General features: G+C 32.9%; 1 long non-coding RNA gene across 2 annotated transcripts; it reads right to left on the reverse strand.

The window, feature by feature from the left end:
• Positions 1-534: 534 nt before the first annotated feature.
• LOC131599350 (uncharacterized) lies at positions 535-4376 on the reverse strand. Of its 2 annotated transcripts, none has more exons than XR_009282715.1 (4): positions 3877-4376; positions 2039-2917; positions 1794-1900; positions 535-882 (listed from the first exon to the last, which is right to left on the reverse strand). It is a non-coding gene; the product is annotated as an uncharacterized LOC131599350 (long non-coding RNA). The 2 variants fall into 2 exon arrangements; XR_009282714.1 differs by having other exon boundaries at positions 2039-2192; positions 3877-4371.
• Positions 4377-19057: the final 14681 nt, after the last annotated feature.

The following is a 19057-nucleotide window of genomic DNA, read 5'->3' on the forward strand; positions in this document are numbered from 1 at the left end:
TTTGTTAAAATAGGGTGTAACGTAGAACATATTTACACCCGATATTCTTAAAATAGGGAGTAATTATGAACGTATTTACACCCGTTTTACACCCGTTTAAAATGGGTGTAAATGCGTTAGACATTTCTCACCCTGTGGATATACACCCGATTTTTATTAAAAATAATGGGTGTAAATTTAATAAAAAAACGGGTGTAAATTAACATTTTTGTACTAGTGTTGAAGCCGTAGGTCATTTGAAAGCGTTCTTGCAGATCCATATCTTAAGTTCTTCCACAGGTTAGAAAAACGGTTTCTATGCTAGAGCAACAGTTTAAAACCGTTGCAAAAATATTTTTTTTTTTAAGAAATATGAAATCATTTTGTTTTATTATAGTAATAAATATCAACCATCATTCACAATATTTTTATATAATAACATTCAAAACAAATTTTAAAAATGATCTTATATCTTTTATACCCATTTCCTTCTTAATCTTGACATGCAAAGGCTACTTTATATGATAGTAAATAACCTATCTGTACAGGGATATATACAAAAGAAACCAAATCCGACTTTAATTTCTCTCAGAAGCTGTAATATCAATAACAGATGAAAATTTGTCTAGAAACAAAACAAAATGCAAAAAAAGAGCTTCACCATAATTGACAGTCAAACTCGTACATGAATTTCACTAAACTCCGGTTGAAAATCAAGGCGTTCCCAACATCCTCAGTAGATTGAGATTTGGTGGTTTTCACTTGATGTTATTTTCACTAGAAAGACCATGTTCACGGTGCACAAAATTCATGTACTCTAAACTCATAAATGGGTATTATCCTTTTGTCATGAAAAGCACAATATGATACAATGAAAACGTCACCAACACTAGTTCCTCAAGCCTGAAATAAAAATCCAAGAATTAATTAACATTACTTAGAAAACATGGTCATGCATATACATAGGTATATATCTATATTAAATACCTAATTTCATACACAATTGATTGAAGATTTTAATTACTATAAAGAATATTTGATACACAAACAGTTAGATACTGAAAGTAAAAGTAGAACAACAACAACAACACATTTCGACAAACAGTCATAATATATTAATATTGTCGTCAATACCTTAACACATGTCAGAGCAATAGCATTTCATGAACTCAAAAATCTATGGCCATCATTGATTATTTTTAATTTTATATTAATTGGTTTTGGTATCAGGTTAAAGACAAAGTTTTAAGCAGAAAAATAATTCAATTAACATTGATAACACATCCATTAAGGTATTACATTGAAATGTTAATGCAAAAAATTTGTATAAACAACACAGAGCTAGTTAAATTAGGCAACTATCCAAGATAAATTGGTCACCATAGATCTTTAGAAATATCACACTTGGGTCCCTTTTGACCCTTTATACAACTAATTCAACTAAACCTTAATTCTTAGGTCCCTTTTGAACCTTTATAGAGTCCCTTATTCCTGTTATATGTCCAAGAAAGTTGTCCCTCACAGTGCATTATTCACCTCAATTATTTAATTTCAATATTAAAGTCCAAAGTTTTTTAACAGTGAAGATTATATAAGAACAATAACAGTGAAAATTATAAAAGAACAATAACAATGAAGATTATAGAAGAACAATGATCATCTTGATAATAACTAGCTTTCTAGTTGAATCTCAGTGATAAAGACAATTAAGAAGCAAAAAACGTAATCTAAATGATACCATCTTACAAAGAACAAGAAAATCTATATGAGAAATGTTAATAAGCAAAAAATATATTTTATAGAGAAAAACATACCTCTGGAAGTTTGTTACAAAGCAATACATCCAAACGTGCATCAAGTGTATTTTCAACGGCCACGACAAAATGATTTCGGAAGGTACCAATACCGTTACTGTTATTCACTGTTTTTATGACGAAGAAAAAACTATAATTAGGAGAATTCATAATTACATATTCTTATAAAATTATAAATTCCTATTAAAATTTGTGAAAAAATCAATGTTATAACTACAAGGTACAATATTAAAATTCTAACCAACCTGAATAATGAGTTATTTTAAGTGGTTTCTATAAAATTCTGGATCACCACTCACATTCAAGAGTTCATTGGCTGCCTCTTTCATTTTATTAACCTAATCTTCTCGAGCTTGAAGAACTTTTAAACGTGAAGCATTCAATTGTATAGAATACTCACTGCAAGAAACAAATGTGTATGCAGCTTAAATCATCTCAAGTATTTCTAATTTTCAAGTTAGAAAAACAAATACAAAACATTTGAATAAGAAAAAACTAAACCACAACAAAACTAAACATCGAGAAAACTAAACTAAACCTCAACAAAATTAAACTCTGAATCGCCCACACTTATAAGAAAGAAGTACCGTTCTTTTGGAAAAACTTTCCATTTATTCTGTTGTGAGCGAGAGGTTCAAAGGACCATATTGAAAAGGTGATCCATTAACAAACATGTATCACTATATTTACCATTGTATGCCTCAAGTTTACACTTACAATGAACCAGTGGAAGTGCATAGTCAGATTAAATACCTTTCATTTCTAAGGCATCTAGCTTAAGAATTTGAATTAAATACATTTTGTTATATCAAATCACACACCAGAGATGAAGCACTTTAACAGTAAACTAGAATACATGTGAATTCAACTAACAACAATTAATTTAAAACTGAACTGACATATCTAATCTAATGCAGTCTAAAGCTCCCAATAAAACACCACATTCAAATCTCAGAGGCTTGCAAACCACTTTCAACATCTTCCACTCAGAATGGAAGAAGATGTTCTCGCTCTCAAATTTGATTAAACCAGACATGGATAGCCTAAACTCCACCATTATGTGTTCACTGCCATTCCAATCTATGTGTTTCGTGCCAAAATCAACAAAAAACCAATGGTTTCATCTGTGCCAACATCGAGCATTCGATGGTTAATAAGTGCATAGAAGAGTTGTATAAAGCTAGACTTTCATTCATATAAAACACTTCCGTCATAGCTGCTTAGCAACCATGAGAGACAAAAGAGTGTGACACATCTTTTACAATCACAATGAGCAGTAACACTTGTCAATACTGAAAAAGAAAATCTCTCAACTTCGGTTACTTTATAGAAAATAAAAATGAAAGGTGAAACTCCTATAACGGAACATAAATTTAAATTGTGAGTTGGATGTTGAGAAGAAATTTTACTATCTCAATGAACAACTCTGAACTTCTTTACTTTGAAATTTTACTATCGCAATGAACAACTCTGAACTTCTTTACTTTGAAATTCAGTTACTCTTTCCCAAACATGAAAGTAATAATATATATAAATAAAAATGAGTGTTTTATAGAGACTGAAAGGTGACTCTCCTATAACTGATATATCGTCCAAGTTAACTTCTTTTTCAAATACTATAAGTAATGTTTGTCATTTTCACAGTATAGTAAAGTACTCAAATAAGTTATCATATTCACAAACAAATTCTATGCATCATTTTTTTCACAGTACAATAAAGTACTAAAAAAGACAAAACAAACAAATTAATTTAAAAGTCAGTAGACTCAATAAGCACCACAACTCCAAATCAGTAGACACAAATTTCTCAAAATAATAATGTAGCACTAAATTGTTGTTACCGAGAAGAATTTAACTCTCGCATACTCACTCAACTACAAGTAGTTCTAGCAGGCAGCACACTGTCTTAGCTACTTGTAGTTCCAGCAAGGCAGAGCAAGGTTATTTCCATAGCAAATAAAACAGAAGAAGAAAAATTGATTAAATCATAAGCTAGAGCAAAAATAACTAATTTTTATTGTGAATCAAAGTACTAGATGGAAGTTGAAGGGGAGATTATACGCAAGTTGAAGGAAACTCTTACCGAAGCGACAAATCTTACACATCCTGAAAATGAAAAATCCACCTCACAACGTGCTATGACCCTTGCACCTTCCATGGAAATCATTGTCGCCAGAGACTTACATCAAACCTTTGATTGAAATGTTTCTTGAAGCCGTTGAATGACATAATTTTGTGAAGTAGTTGAGTTTTGTGAAACCCTTGATAAATCCTAATTATGTGTATGCAAGTTGAAGGGTTCGAGAAGAAGGAGAAGGGAAGAAAAGATTAGGGTTAGGGTTTGGGAGAATAATCGTTCACATATTCTGAAGAATTAATGGAGAAGGGAAAAAAGGGTTAAGATGAAGGTTTGACGAGTTTGGGGGAGAAGAATTTTGAGTTTCAATTTCAGCACAGGGAATGAAATTATTTGTTTTAGCGCTCTATATTTTAGAGTGGGAACGAAATTTTTTGTTTTAGCGCGCTATGAATTTCATATAGGAGCGAAATAGTTTGGAAGAGGAACTGTTGATATTTGTCTTAACGAGGGCATATTTCTTTTTCCAAAAAAAAAAATCTAGCAAGAGCTACTTTTCGATTCTAGTTAGAAGAAGTTTTCACGAATAAAATTTATTTTAATTAAACCTAGGAGAACTGTCTCCTATAATTACTATTGTATTAAAATATTGTTAATAAAAATTACCCTTTTGTCATATATAAGAACAGTTCTCGGCCGTTGTTTAATATTTACAAAAAATATATATCCTACTGCAACAGAATGTATAATTTGTTCTCTATTACACTCTACGAGAACAGTTATTTTACCTCCCATAAATTAGGCGTTGTCGTAGACTCAAAATGTTGTAGTGTTTTAGTATGCACTGGCGTCGGGCTTTAGTTATTAGCTATATAAATTTTAATTTTTTGTTTTATCTTGTGATTTGAAATAAGTTAGAAGGAATTTTGTGCATTCAGCTTAGAAATAAAGGAGAATTGAAAAAATATATCAAAGACCAATAGAGCTTAATGGAATTTGAAATAGAGCTTAAGCACAGACAAAGTCAGAATGACTTCAAAGTTGATTTTTTGTAGATTTAGATGTTTAAATTTGAAAATGTAATGGGTGATTCCTGCATATTTTTTAGGGAATTTCTTATTCAACACCATGATAAAATAAAAGACCCTCAAATCATTTTGGTCAAATCATTATTTTCTCTCATTAAAATGATTCATCCAAACACACTCTAAGCATTTTCTAAAATTCCATTCTAAAACCAAAAATATATTTTCCATGCGCACCTTTTTTAAGTTGCACTTAAGAAAAATCGAAAATACACCTTCGGAATGAACCGAATATGTATTTTCGATTTCTATAAAAAGTAAAAGACCCACCAAACCTAGGGAGCATGCAATGCATTTATGTGAGTATGACCATTCTACAGGAATTGAGACCATTGATGGTTTGAAATGAAGGGATAAGATGAGTTGATGATGAAGTTGGAGTTGAAAATTTTTAAATTGGTTTTGTTGTTGTAGTTGAAAACCATAATCTGTAGTGCATGGCTTGACGGGACCCTCCCAATTGCAACTTTTCTTATTTTTTTTCTTTCTATTTTTGAATTTTGACAATAAAAGAAAGTATAATAATAATAACACTTATAATAACAAAAAATAACAAACTGTTATTAAGAAAAATAGGAATCGAAAATACATTTTCGATCATAAACTAGAAGTGCATTTATCAATTTTACTGTAAAATGGAGTCAATCTCAAAAATGAATGAATTATGTATGTGGAGGTGCGCACCGACAATATATTTTCGGTTTTCAAGGATATATTTTAAATTCCACTTGATGCGCTAGAAAAGCATGAGATGGAATAACAAATCTCATGGAATCATTTGTTGTAGTCATTATGTTCAGAAGCCCAAATAGTACTTTTATAAAGTTTATAAAACCAAAAACTTATTTATCGTTTATTAATTAATTTTGAGAACATTATATAAATTCATCTGTTCACCTTATGAAATACTTGAAAACAAACACAAATTTACATTCTTAGAAACATACAAAAGGAAGAGAGAGAAAATTTTAAATTTATTTAAAATTTAAATTTTAGAAATAAATGTGCGTAACACACCTATAGTCGTGCGAACACACGAGTAACCATACCAAAATTCATGCGAGCGCACAGATTATTATATTTTGTATACAATTAAATAAAATAAAAGTTAGTATTTTTTAAATTAATGTATGAATTCAAATAGGAGAAATTTGTGTATATGGAAATGCTTTATTTATGCTCCAAATATAAATGAAAAGTAGTGTATTGTTGATATAAAAATTTTTATAAACAGGAAAAAAAAACCTGTGTACTACACCAGTATGTGTGTGGGCGAACGAGTAACCAAATCAAAATAAGTGTGAACGCACAGGTAACACACAAGTACCGTGTGAACGCACAGGTAACCATGCCAAAAAAATTGTGAAATACAGATAACCATGCCAATTTTTTTTGTGAACACACGGGTAACACGGCAGTATCATGTGAACGCATGGGTAACCACATCAAAATCATTGTGAATGCACGTGTTATTAGATTTTTTAAAATTAAAGAAAATAAAAATTATGTATGAATTCAAACAAGATAAAAATGTGTCGATTTTTTTTTCAATAGGCAATTGATTAATAAGAAATCGCACTAGGGGTGCAGCCCTTAAAAAAACTCTAAGAAGAGTTGAAACAATCCATTGGTCTCTTGTACCAGTTGTAAAAACTAACGGAAGACAAAGGATAGTGTAATACCCTTCTAAATACCCCGAATAACATAGTGCATAATCAGAGTTAAACATGAATTCAAGGACGTCACAATTTAAAACAATTATACATTCCATGTGTAATCATGCTCTACTGAGTAAACAACATATAATTAATTCAAACTCATGTTTTATCACAGCGGATAATCAATAATATTTGGATACTCCATGAAACATCATTCATAAGGATCTCAGCCTTTAATTCCAACAAAAGAATATTATCCAAACCAAATAATAAAGAAATAAAAGATAATGATAACTCTAAAAACATGCGTTCCCAGTGTTTCAAGTATTCAGAGCATGACACCTACACCTAATTATTAGACTAAGAGCGATAACTCCCTAAAATCCATCCTCACAAAACATCTAAGCCACTTAGCTTCAATCTGAAATATAAGAGTAAGGGTGAGACTACATCATAAATTAAATAGCATTATAAATCTTCAGATATGGAATTCATAAGCAGTTATCCATCCAACTTAGCATATTCAGATTAATCAATTCATACCAATCACAAGAACAAGTCGAGAGTATGATCCAATGACACAACATAATCATAACACCGAATTTCATCCTGACATGTCACAATTTATACAAAGACTATGCAGACTCTTGTGCATATGGTACCAACGACAAGTGAACCATGTCACCAACACTGATCCCTCAATTGGATACAGTATCGTCGATTCGTCTGCGTCACCAGAATAATATCTAGTATCACCTCCCATATCCCGGGCTTGGCTATTCACAATACACATCGATTCCATACAATGGGAACCAATGTCACCAAGATGCATATGCATGCAAACTACCAAGCATGCAACATCATTCATCAAAACACATGATAACAACATTTACCATGAATATCATCCATTTGCATAACAAGCAGAAGCTATCACATTATAACAACACACATCATTGCATATTGTCATACCCTAATTTTGACCCCCCTGAGATGTCACACCTCCAGATAGTTCATCAATTCAAGACAAGTACCCAGAACAGTCACTTGTTTATCTAGTACTCAATCGACAGTGTTCAAGAACAAAGAAGCTCATGCAAAGGATCAATCAATAAGAAAATGACCTCTAATACAATCATAAGACTCAAATGATTCATTTATCCACCTATGTTGATTAGACACCAGTCATAAGAACTCAAGTTTTCCTAGGTCACCAAACTAGGGTTTTGAGCCCATCAAGGACTAAAATCCGGGATCACATCTGGGAAACCCAAAAAATCTCCAGGGCATCACTTAAAAAGTTTCATACTTAGAAATTTTTCTAAGTGTTTAAAGGTCTTTTTTTCAAAACTTTGGAAAGGAATTTCTCAAAATTTCAAGTACAAACTGAAAAAAACGTCCAACATCAAAGTTGTAGATTTTGATCCAATGAACAAATTTGTCACATATAATTTTTTTGGCTAGAAATCAACCATTGAAGAGATATGGAGCTTCAAAGTGTATGCCTTCATAAAACTAGCAAAGAAACCTAGTTTTCTTCAAACTTTATGGGACTTTTTCACTAATTTCCCTAAGGATTTTGGACAAACACCAAACTAATGAGTTGAAGTACAAGTCAAGGGCTTTCCAAATTATGTTCAACCATCTTCAAATTCATCATGAGCTAAGAGATATGATTGATCAAAGTAGGGAATTTGAAGTGAAATTATAGGTCATGTCCAAATTTGAATTTTGCAAATTTTGTGCCAATGCCTCTACCAATTGATGCATCCTCATCCATATGATATCAGAAGAGATTTGAAGAAATAAAATGCACTATTTCATCATTTTTGGCCAAGTTGCAAAAATTCAATGCCATGTCATTAAGTAATCATTACAAATTTGGAATCTTGATGAATCACCAAAGAATCTTCTCCTAAGCCAATTAGAGTTCACTTATGCATAAGAATTGTCCCCTAAGATTATACATGATCTATGGCTAGGGAGTTGATCAAGTGGAATCAAAATTTCCATCATTGCATTTTGGATATTTTTGAAATTCCTTCATAACCAAGAAACCAAGTTAACCTCATTAAGCAAAGCTCACTCTCCCTAATTTGTTCTGAACCTTTTGCCTATAAATAGAAGGGCATACCTCAGTATTATACAAGCTTTCATTTAAATTTCTGTCAAATATAATACTGTATATATATTGTTTAGAACTCCGTCTGAGTATAACCTTAGGACAAATAAACTATATATATATATATTATAGGACTATGGCCTAGGATTGAGAATGTCTTCCCGGTGAAGCCTCTTTCCTATTTAGGTTTCCTTAGTTCAAACCTCAAGATGAATTATTCCCGGTGAAACATCTTGAAAAAAGTCTTAGAACAAAAATAGGGCACATCCGCCCAAGAGGAATTATTCCCATTGAAACCTCTTACCCATTTTCTTAGAGCCAAAATAATTTCAAAACCACATAGCTTTCTCTTTTGCTATAACAAGGACCCTCGATTAGCCTCCTCTTGGGCTTACAATACAAGGACCCACAGGCTTCTTAAAAGCATTATGCCAGCTTTCTCTTGAGCTTGTATTCAAGGACCCATCAGGTTTCTTATAAACTTAGGAACATGTATTTAGTCACCTTTTAGCCTACCCTAGTGAGAATCTTCTATTCTTCAAACCAAACTTCAAATAAGCTAAGAATGTCTCAATCTCAGTATTGAGTTCAACTTTTGGAATGAGAGACATGGACAGTCTCTGTCACCTTTATTCTCAATCTCCAATGAGTCTTTTCCTTAGTAAAGTCTAGGTTCCACCTCTGAATATCCTCAGTCAGAGTCAGCCTTAATCTTGGGCTTTAAACAAAAAATCTAAAATCTTCTTTTAAATTCAAAACCCATGGAAAGGGTTAGCCTCCATAAAATATTTCAAAGTCAAAACCCCTAGAAAAGGCCAGCCTCCAAAAATCTTCCTTTCAAGTCAAAACCCCTGGAAAGGGTTAGCCTCCACAATCCATTCTTTCAAACTCAAAACCCTTGGAAAGGGTTAGCCTCCATCAAATCTTTCAAAGTCAAAAACCTTTGGAAAGGGTCAGCCTCCACAATCAAATATTTCAAAGACAAAAACCCCTTGAAAGGGTCAGCCTCCAAAATCAATCCTTCAAATCCAAATTCCTAATTCCTTGGAAAGGGTTAGCTTCCAAAACAACTTTCATTCAAACCTTCAAACCCCCCCAATAGAGTCAACCTAGGGTCAGTATCAATCACTCAAATACATTCCTCAGTAAGGTCAACCTTCAACTCTAGGCTTTCATTCATCAATCACTACTTAGTAAGAGCGCAATTCCCAGAAGGGTCAACCTTTAGTCTCTAAAACAACAGAGTAATCCTCAGTAGAGTCAGCCTCAACCTTGGGCTTTGTACAAGGCAGATACTCCCCTCAGAGTCAAAAATCCTACTCATAGGTATTTCCCTATCGAGTAGTCAGCCACAACCTTGGGTTTTGTATAAGGCAGATAATAGAGTCTCCACAATGAGTCCTTCCCCATCAAATAGCTATAACCTTGGGATTTGTACAAGGCAGATAAACATCATTTCCTGTGTCAAAAGATTCCTAACCTTTAGGATCTTTTTCCCACTAAGTCAGCCACAACCTTGGGCTTTGTACAAGGCAGATAAACATCATTTTCTATGTCAAAAGATTCATACCCTTTGAGTCCTTTCCCTAGAAAGTTATCCACAACCTTGGGCTTTGTAAAAGGCACACAAAATAGAGTCATCCATAGTCTCCAAACTCTGTTTCCTCAGCAGTTATCCACAACCTTGGGCCTCATATAAGGCAGGAAATAAAGTCTCCCTAGGCAGAGTCAGCCACAATTTTGGGCTTTGTACATAACACTAAAATAAAACCTTCAATTAAAAACCAAAATAAACACTCTCCAACTAGAGTCAGCCTCAATTCTGGGCTTTATACAAAACACGAAATCCCTTTGTCAAAGTCAATTCCCAATGGAGTCATCTCCCAGAGTCAATAAAAATCTTTTAAGCCTCAAGCTTGGGCCTCATACAAGCCAGTTAAATTCAAATCTTTCATATAGTATATATATATATATATGACTTATCTCTATATAGAGATATTTCTCCTATTTCACCACATTCAAACAAACAAACCAACAAAGAAACATTTCAATTTCAAACATTCTCCCATTTAGGACTCTGAAAGGCGTGCTCTGGCACATCCCCAGACTTGTACAACTTTCCCTAATTTGGTTGAGAATCTTTCTTTCATTCAAGAGTCACGCGACTGACATACTTGTACACAACCAAGTAAGGTCCCTCTCTTATGAAATAAACTCAGCTTTTCTATCACTTTAAATGTTTGTGGTGGAATAGTAGAAATACCTCTCTGTAAAGATGACTTCATGTCTCTTTACTATAAACAAAAATTTAATTTCAAAGCTTCAACCTTGAGCTTCAAGCAAGGAACCAAAAAAATCAATTCATTTCCCTAATTAGTTCCCCGATCTACAAAAAGCTATGACTTCCATTAAGGATATGTAGGCATGAGATTCACAAGGAATCTCAGCGAGCTAATAAAAAACCAAAAACAGTCAGTTCATTTGTCTTTCATTCCAACTCAGTTCAATTCTCTCTCCTAACACAGAGGAGAAACTTTCCCAATCAATTAGAAAACACACACACATAGACACATAGAAGGTTCCCGTAGAGTACTACGGATATGTAGGGTGCTTAAAACCTTCCCTATGTATAACCGACCTCCCGTACTCCAGAACTTCTGATTAGGTGAAATCCACACACCTAGAAAACTCTTAGGGTTTATTTGAGATCTTTTTCCCCTTCCTCTTCGTAGGATAATTAAAAAGTTCGTGTGCTATCGTAGGAATAACTGAAATAAAATTTATCCCACAAGGGCGCCTTTCTCATTCTAAATTTCGCGTGAAGGATCTGACGTGCCGTCCTCCCAAGTGAAACGGGGAGGTAAAAAAACGACACCACACATATATTTAATTATGAAAACAACAAACCATTGCACATCATCAATTATGCAAAATAAGAATAAACCATATTTGGAGAAATCGATACTTTTAATAATAGAATCAAGTTATTTTTTTTATTTTTTTATATGGTAGAGTATTTAATTTAAGAAACAACGTCCAAAACGGCATCTAAAACGGACTTACGGTTTGAAAATTAGAAGTTTTTAAAGTTAAGTAAGATTTAAGAAAAATCTGTGGAACCCGGTTCCTCCCTATGTGGGAACCGGTTCCTGAAATCCTTCAGAAACACCTCTCTGGTTTTTATACCAGGAACCGGTTCCTACAGTTCAGAAAATACACCCTTCCTGGATTTTGTACTAGAACCCGGATCGTCACCAGATAGAACCTGGTTCCTGCGTGAACAGTAGCAGAAAATCCCAATTTCACGACTTTTCTTCATTCATACTTTCACTATCAATACCAAATAAGAACTCACACATTATAGTGACCAAATTTCACCAGTTTTCATGATTATAACACAACAACAATGCAATATAACTATAATCCATCAATTATAACAAACCAATTGCATCATATTCATCAAATTGGGCATGTCAGTGTTAGAATATCATAAACCCTAACATCCTAAATAGAGGTTCAAACTCTTAATCTATTCTACTATCATCAAAACTATAATACTAGTTAATAAAGAATAGTCACTCCTTACCTTGATGGAGATTCTTGAATTGATCCTTGAACTTTGGGGTTTTTCCTCCTTCCTTTGCTCTTCTCACTTCTACGATCAAAATATTTTCTCTCAACTCTTCTCTTGTTCCTTTCTTTTCTATTTTCCCAATAATAAAATAATAATAGAATTAGTACTAAGTGTAGAGCTTTTTACTCCATACACCCCCTAATTACCCCTCACATCCCAAAAGTCCAATATTCTCTTTTTATTCATTTATTCCATTATTTTCAAAAATATTCATAAACTAAATTTTAATTAAATAATTAATCAAAATTCAATTTTTTTAATAATTTAAAAATACAGGTGTTAAAGATAGCATAAATCCAATCATCTCCATGAAAATAAAATTACATTGAAAAACACCTCATCATAACTATAAGGTTTGTTGTCAAAAATAATTTTGTTTCTCATACCCCATAAACTCCATAATATTGCTTTCCATATAATGTTAATCTTAGACTTGGACTTCTTCAACTTGTTTTGAATAGTATCAAAGTTCCTAAACTCCTCCCAAGATAAGTGGAGATACTCACCCAATCAAAGGTAAATTTTATGCCAAATCTCCTTAGATACAACACAATCAAGGAACAAGTGTTTCGAATTTTGCTGCTACAGCCGAACAAAACAAACACTCAGCCGAAGGGATGTTAGGAATTCCCCTATTTAGCAAAAGATCTTTAACCAGAATTATGTATCTAATATTTATATTTTGCAATTATTTTTAGTTTAATATACAATAATTTTTAAGATAATATATGAATAATTAAAATATTTTTTAATTATGTTTTTCTTTTAAAAATTGAAAATTCGATACAATTTTTTATATATTTAAAATATCTCTTTCTTATAGAAATAATAAACAACTTTTGTGAACTATTTGGTTTTTCTAATTTACACTTTTTTATATTTTGAAAACAAAATTGTGCGTACAACAATAGTACTCATGCGGACGGACGAATGTTCTACTAGTTATAAGTTGAAAATAAATATAATTAAAAAATAAATACTGTTTTTATTTCAAACATATTTATGTGATTGCATTTCACCACTGGTGGTGTAAAGATGGGCCTTTGTTACTATAGCTACTATTCTATTAATAGCATTATACCTTTAGTGATAAATATTCAATTAAAATCACTAACTGAATAGTTGTAAAAATTCAAATAAATCTACTTTTGTCTTACACTATGCCAAACAGCAGTTTTTACGCGCTTTTTTTTGGGCTATTAGTGCGCCTAAAAGCGCTGTCATAGCTAGCATTTCCGTAGGTAAAGACATCGCTTTTTGATACGCTAAAAGCGCTCTCGTATCATCCCCTATAGCAGCGCTTTTTCCAGAAAAGCGCTCTCGTAGCATCCTCTACAGCACCTTAATGGTGAAAGACGAATCAAGGAAGGAGGCAAAACGATTCATAATCACTTTGCTTAAGCCCTCTTCCCACCAATACCCATAAGCCCGTTAGGGTGCAAAGTAGATAAGCTCTCTCATAGCATCCCCTATAGCAGCGCTTTTTATAAAAAAAGTGCTCTCGTAGCATCCCCTATAGCAGCGCTTTTATCCGGAAAAACGCTCTCATAGCATACCCTATAGCAGCGCTTTTTCCAAAAAGCGCTTTCGTAGGTTGTGCTTTTTTTATCTTTTATGCTTTTTTATCTTAGGCAACGCTTTTAATTAGAAAGCGCTTTCGTAGGTAGGCCTTTAAGAGCGTTTTTGAAAGCGCTGTCGTTGTTAAATGCAGTATTTTAAAGGGCAACCTGTAATTTAAGCCTCCCGGTTCGACCTGTAATTTATATTTATTTTCAACCTATAATATTTTCGACCTGTAATATATTTTCAACCTGTAATATTTTCAACCTATATTTATTTTCGACTTGTAATATATTTTCAACCTGTAATATTTTCAATCATATGTAGGACATTATATACCATTATATACCAATATAATACCATTATAATCCAAAATAAAATATATACACCATTATAGTTCAATTCACATGTTTACAACAAATACATATAACTAAATCAGAATATAAGACCGAAAATCTCAAAATCTGACGAGCGCACAGTCCTATGGTCCTGCAAAGTATGAACAGAACAACACGGTCAATTAAACTAACTTTGCAGAAACATCAGCACTATTATTAGCAAAAATTTCATGTGATTTGCAACTGAATCCAGTCTCAAATCAAACTATCAACACCACTTATTTAAGAATCAAACTTAACAATAACAAAAACAAAGTTCAACATTCTTATTCAGCAAACAACAAACTTGATTCATATAACAACGTCATCATCGTCAATTAATATTAAGCAAAATGAACTAACATCCACCAAAGAAACTCAAACACAAAATCATTATCAAAATCTGTCACACAGTAATGTATTCATAAAACTTTTCACACAATAATATATTCATACCTATATGAATAGCCGGTGAATATAAAATTGATACAACTCCTCTTTGATTTCTTCCAACTTAAGTCTCGTGTAAGAAGCAGCATAGAAGTCAACAAAGTACTATATAACAAAAACATAATATGCATGATTTAGTTAAATGTAATAAATTATAATAAATTATCCTAAGTTATAAATCCATACCGTGATTGGAATCTCTAATTGTACGTTTGAAGGATTTCTTTCAAAAACCTCAAAACAAAGTATCCGCAATCATAACGGTTTCGCTATTGCTGACACTACATAGAAAAACAAATAAGATTTTATAGTTGTCTTGTTTTATCAAGTAGCATAACTATTATAAGAAAAATGGTGAAAATTAATGTACCTGCACTTTGATCCAAGTAATGTTGTTTGATTTTGTCCGGGATACCTTTGCGTAGGGGTGGCAAAGCGGCCTGCCTGCCCCGTTTAGGCCCACCCCATTTAAGCCCGTCCAAAAGCGGGGTGGGGCGGGGCGGGCCTACTTAGGTGTCCGAGCTCAAAAGGCATGCCCGCCCCGTTTACTAACGAGTTGGCGGGTTGGCGGGCCGGCCCGCCAATTTTTATTTTTATTTTTCTTTTACAATTTGATTTACCACATAATTTACAAAAAAATTAATTATAACCAAAAAGGTTGAGAAAATATTTTTTTTAAAAACACACAATAGAACTTCAACATATCTTAAGTCCAAACAGTTCAAAAAATAAAACAAATAAAGATCAATTATAACAAAAAAATAACGAAATAAACTCAACCACAATAAAAAACGTATCAAAATAAATAAATAATACATATCACTTTAATCCTATTTAAAAACTAACTTCTAAAAAATCCAATTAAGAATTTACATAAAACAATGATAACAATTACACCGCATAATACATCACGGTGCATAAAATAGTAGTGCATAAAATATCAACACCTAACTTTCTCACTAATTACTTCATATAAACTTTTATATTAACCGATTCCTTAATAGTTAAATCCAAAATTTGTCTCATTTTCTTAAAATCAACATATATTTCTAAAGAAAACATGTGAGCTAATGTATTAACAACTTAATAATTATGCATGTTATACAACTTTTCTTTTATTTCAAACTTTTTCAATCAACACATGTATTAGAAAGTTATAGAAAGAACGTTACAATTATAATTCAATTTGTATGTATAATAATTTAGAATACAATTCTAAGAGAAGAGTGTTGTTTTTATAGTTAAAGTTGTTTTAATTCTAAATAAAAAATATTTATTTTAACAAAAAGCCCACGGGCAAAACCCGCCCCGACTCGGCCCGGTTTTTTAGCGGGTTAGGCAGGGCGGGCCAACTTAAGGTACCGAGCCGAAAACCTCAACCCAGCCCGCCAAAAATGGCGGGTTAAACGGGTCTACCCGGCGGGCCTGGCCCGTTTTGCCACCCCTACCTTTGCGTCTCTTTGACTTCGAAACACTTGTCTTGATCTAACAAAAATATAAAAGCATAGATCAATCTCACAAATAATTAAATATATAAATATACACGAATATTTAGAAAGATCTCACTTACCTATCAATCGTTGACTTCATAGCCGGATGATTGGTCCACTCAACATCTATCGAATTCAGAAAATATACCACTTCTTTTATAGGGTTGATAGCAAGCAACAACCAGTGTGCTCTATAAATTAAAACAAAAGTTTATATGAAAATTTTGCTATGCAAAAGAAACAAAGATTAGATCAACCAAGAATGAAAAACTAACCCTACTGGTCGGGTATTATACGCCCAAAGAAACAGGCTTTCTATATTGTCGGTGGTCATGAATCTATCGACTAAGCGTTGTGTAATTGAATCCGGTTCTGTAGCAATTGTTTGTCTGCTGCAATGGGCGGAAGACACGAAATGGAATCTGTTTGACAATTCAGTTCCGCGTAACACTTTGTCATACAACAACCTTAAATAAAAACATAATAAACATTATATTATTTTCATTGAAATGTGTAAATAAATTGTTCAACTAATTAAATAATATATTCATCGATTTACCTAATGTATGCGTGAATATTACCGACGCCTAATTGGGCATGCGTAAAAATCTCTTTCATGTCATCTAGTGCAACACTTTTGAGGAATTCAATACCAAAGACAACTTCATCCATATTAATTTCACAGAAAGCACCTGTCGTCAAATCTGACATATCAACAAGTGTTCCGAGCGTCTGCTGGTATCGAGGCACAAAAGCACCTCTTTTTGCCCCGACCTTTGGAGGATCCTTTTCCTTGGGTGGTACGTTATGAACTTGTTGAGTCACCTGTTGTGACCCTCAAGCAGATATCTAAAAATCATATAACTTAGGTAAAATATAAAATCATGCAGTTTTAGATTCAGATCATATATTAACACTTTAAATGTACCTCTTTTAGTGATGCAACAGACTCTTCCTCCTGCAAAATCCCTTTACCCTTAATTGTGGGTTTTGTTGGAGTAGTCTAAAGTTATCATGTAAAACATAATTAAGGTAACGGTTCAGAATTGACATTCAAAAACTAAATGATTCATAATGGTTTTTAACATACCTCATCACCAATGAAAATGAGGTCTGAGGGCCATGCAACAAATGACCCTATTACATCTCGCAACAATGTTGTCTCTGAAACCATGTCAGGTACCGGTAGCACCGCATCATGATCTAATACAACGTCAACTAATACTTTCAGGTGTCCATCCGGGAGCGGTCTATGGTCAAGTAAATCTCCCAAATTGTTGTTCACTTTTCCCTTGCCAACTAGGCGATAATCCGGTGACGATAAGTATAGTTGGCAAGATAAAATGCCCTAAACCAATAATAAATATATAGTCATTATCATTACAGAAATAAAACAATTGTAAGAAAAAAGAATTTATAATTACCTCGGGAAATTTTCTTTGACAATTAATACTAGCTTTATCACTAGTGCACTAATAAGTACGCTACTATTATCCTGGTCCTCGTCGGTGGATACCGATTGCAACACGGTCTCCTGTAATTCATTCACATTTCAAAAATTATTAGTGGAGATAAAAAATAAATTATATATTAATAAACATTTGATTTAATTAAATAAAGAGTGTTATAGTTACAAATTCATCATAAACTTTTTGAACATCGGGATCAACAGCTCGATTCTTGCCCACACGAGCTTCCTTCCGCAACACATGTACTGGAAGTGAGGTTTCCTCACTTTTCGTCTCCTCTAATTATGCATTGACAAAAATGATAAAATTGTCAATTACAACACATTTAGACAATTAATAAGAATGTAGAATTTCTATTTACTTACAATTTTTTTCTCTAAGCGTGCATATCTCAAACACCCTTTTTTGTATGGATACGTGAGTTTTGATGCTCTCGCCTTATTTGTGGCACTCCTTTTCTGGAAAGCTTCATCTCTTTGATTTACAAACTCAACCCAATCTTCTTCTTTAAGGAATATCTCATACTTTTTTGGACGTCCCGGGGTCTCTTCAATAAAGTTTCCTTCTTTATTCTTAAGATAGGTGTTTGTTAAAAACGCTCTCCACCCTCTATATCTTTTTCCGACCAAACCAAGTATGTAGCGTTTACGCATAGAGTGTGTTAGTATAAGTAATTTAAACAAATTATCATCAAGATAATAACAACAACAACCATATATGATACCTTAAGCTCAGCCCAAAGCATATATTTTTTATCGTCTAATGGTTTGCTTTTCATATTCCATTTAGATATGGAGATTGGAATATGCATACGAACAAGTGTACCAATGTAGCTTGTCAACTTTGCAGCATTAGTACAAATTGCTTGGTTATCAGAATACCATTCTAAATTATATATTATTCCTTGGTCTCTATCTCGAATGATTCCCTTCATAATGTTGATGCCTCGTGCAACTTCTGTTGCTGATGTATCTGATGGAGGATTTGTATCTGGAGCATCTCTATCTTATGAGTTTTCTTGATTACTAGACATTTGACCAGTATCAAAAAAACTAAAGCACATTAGTACACTATTAATATTTAAACATGTATACAAGTCAAATAGAAGTCAAAGTAACTATGTACAAGTAAATCGGAATCGAAATCGGTGAAATCGGAATAAGTGTCAAAAAAAGAAAGTTGTCGGAATTGAACGAAATTTTCATGGTTATGGTAAAACGTCCTCACCGACTCAAAAATGAAGTCGGTTTTTCAAAATTCAGACCCTAAGCCCTACTTTTGATTACAATCAGAAGCAAAACTGAAAAAAAACAGTCCCGAAATGCAAAGATAAGTGCATGAGAAG

This window comes from Vicia villosa, linkage group LG4 (assembly GCF_029867415.1).
Source record: "Vicia villosa cultivar HV-30 ecotype Madison, WI linkage group LG4, Vvil1.0, whole genome shotgun sequence".
Taxonomy (NCBI): domain Eukaryota; kingdom Viridiplantae; phylum Streptophyta; class Magnoliopsida; order Fabales; family Fabaceae; genus Vicia; species Vicia villosa.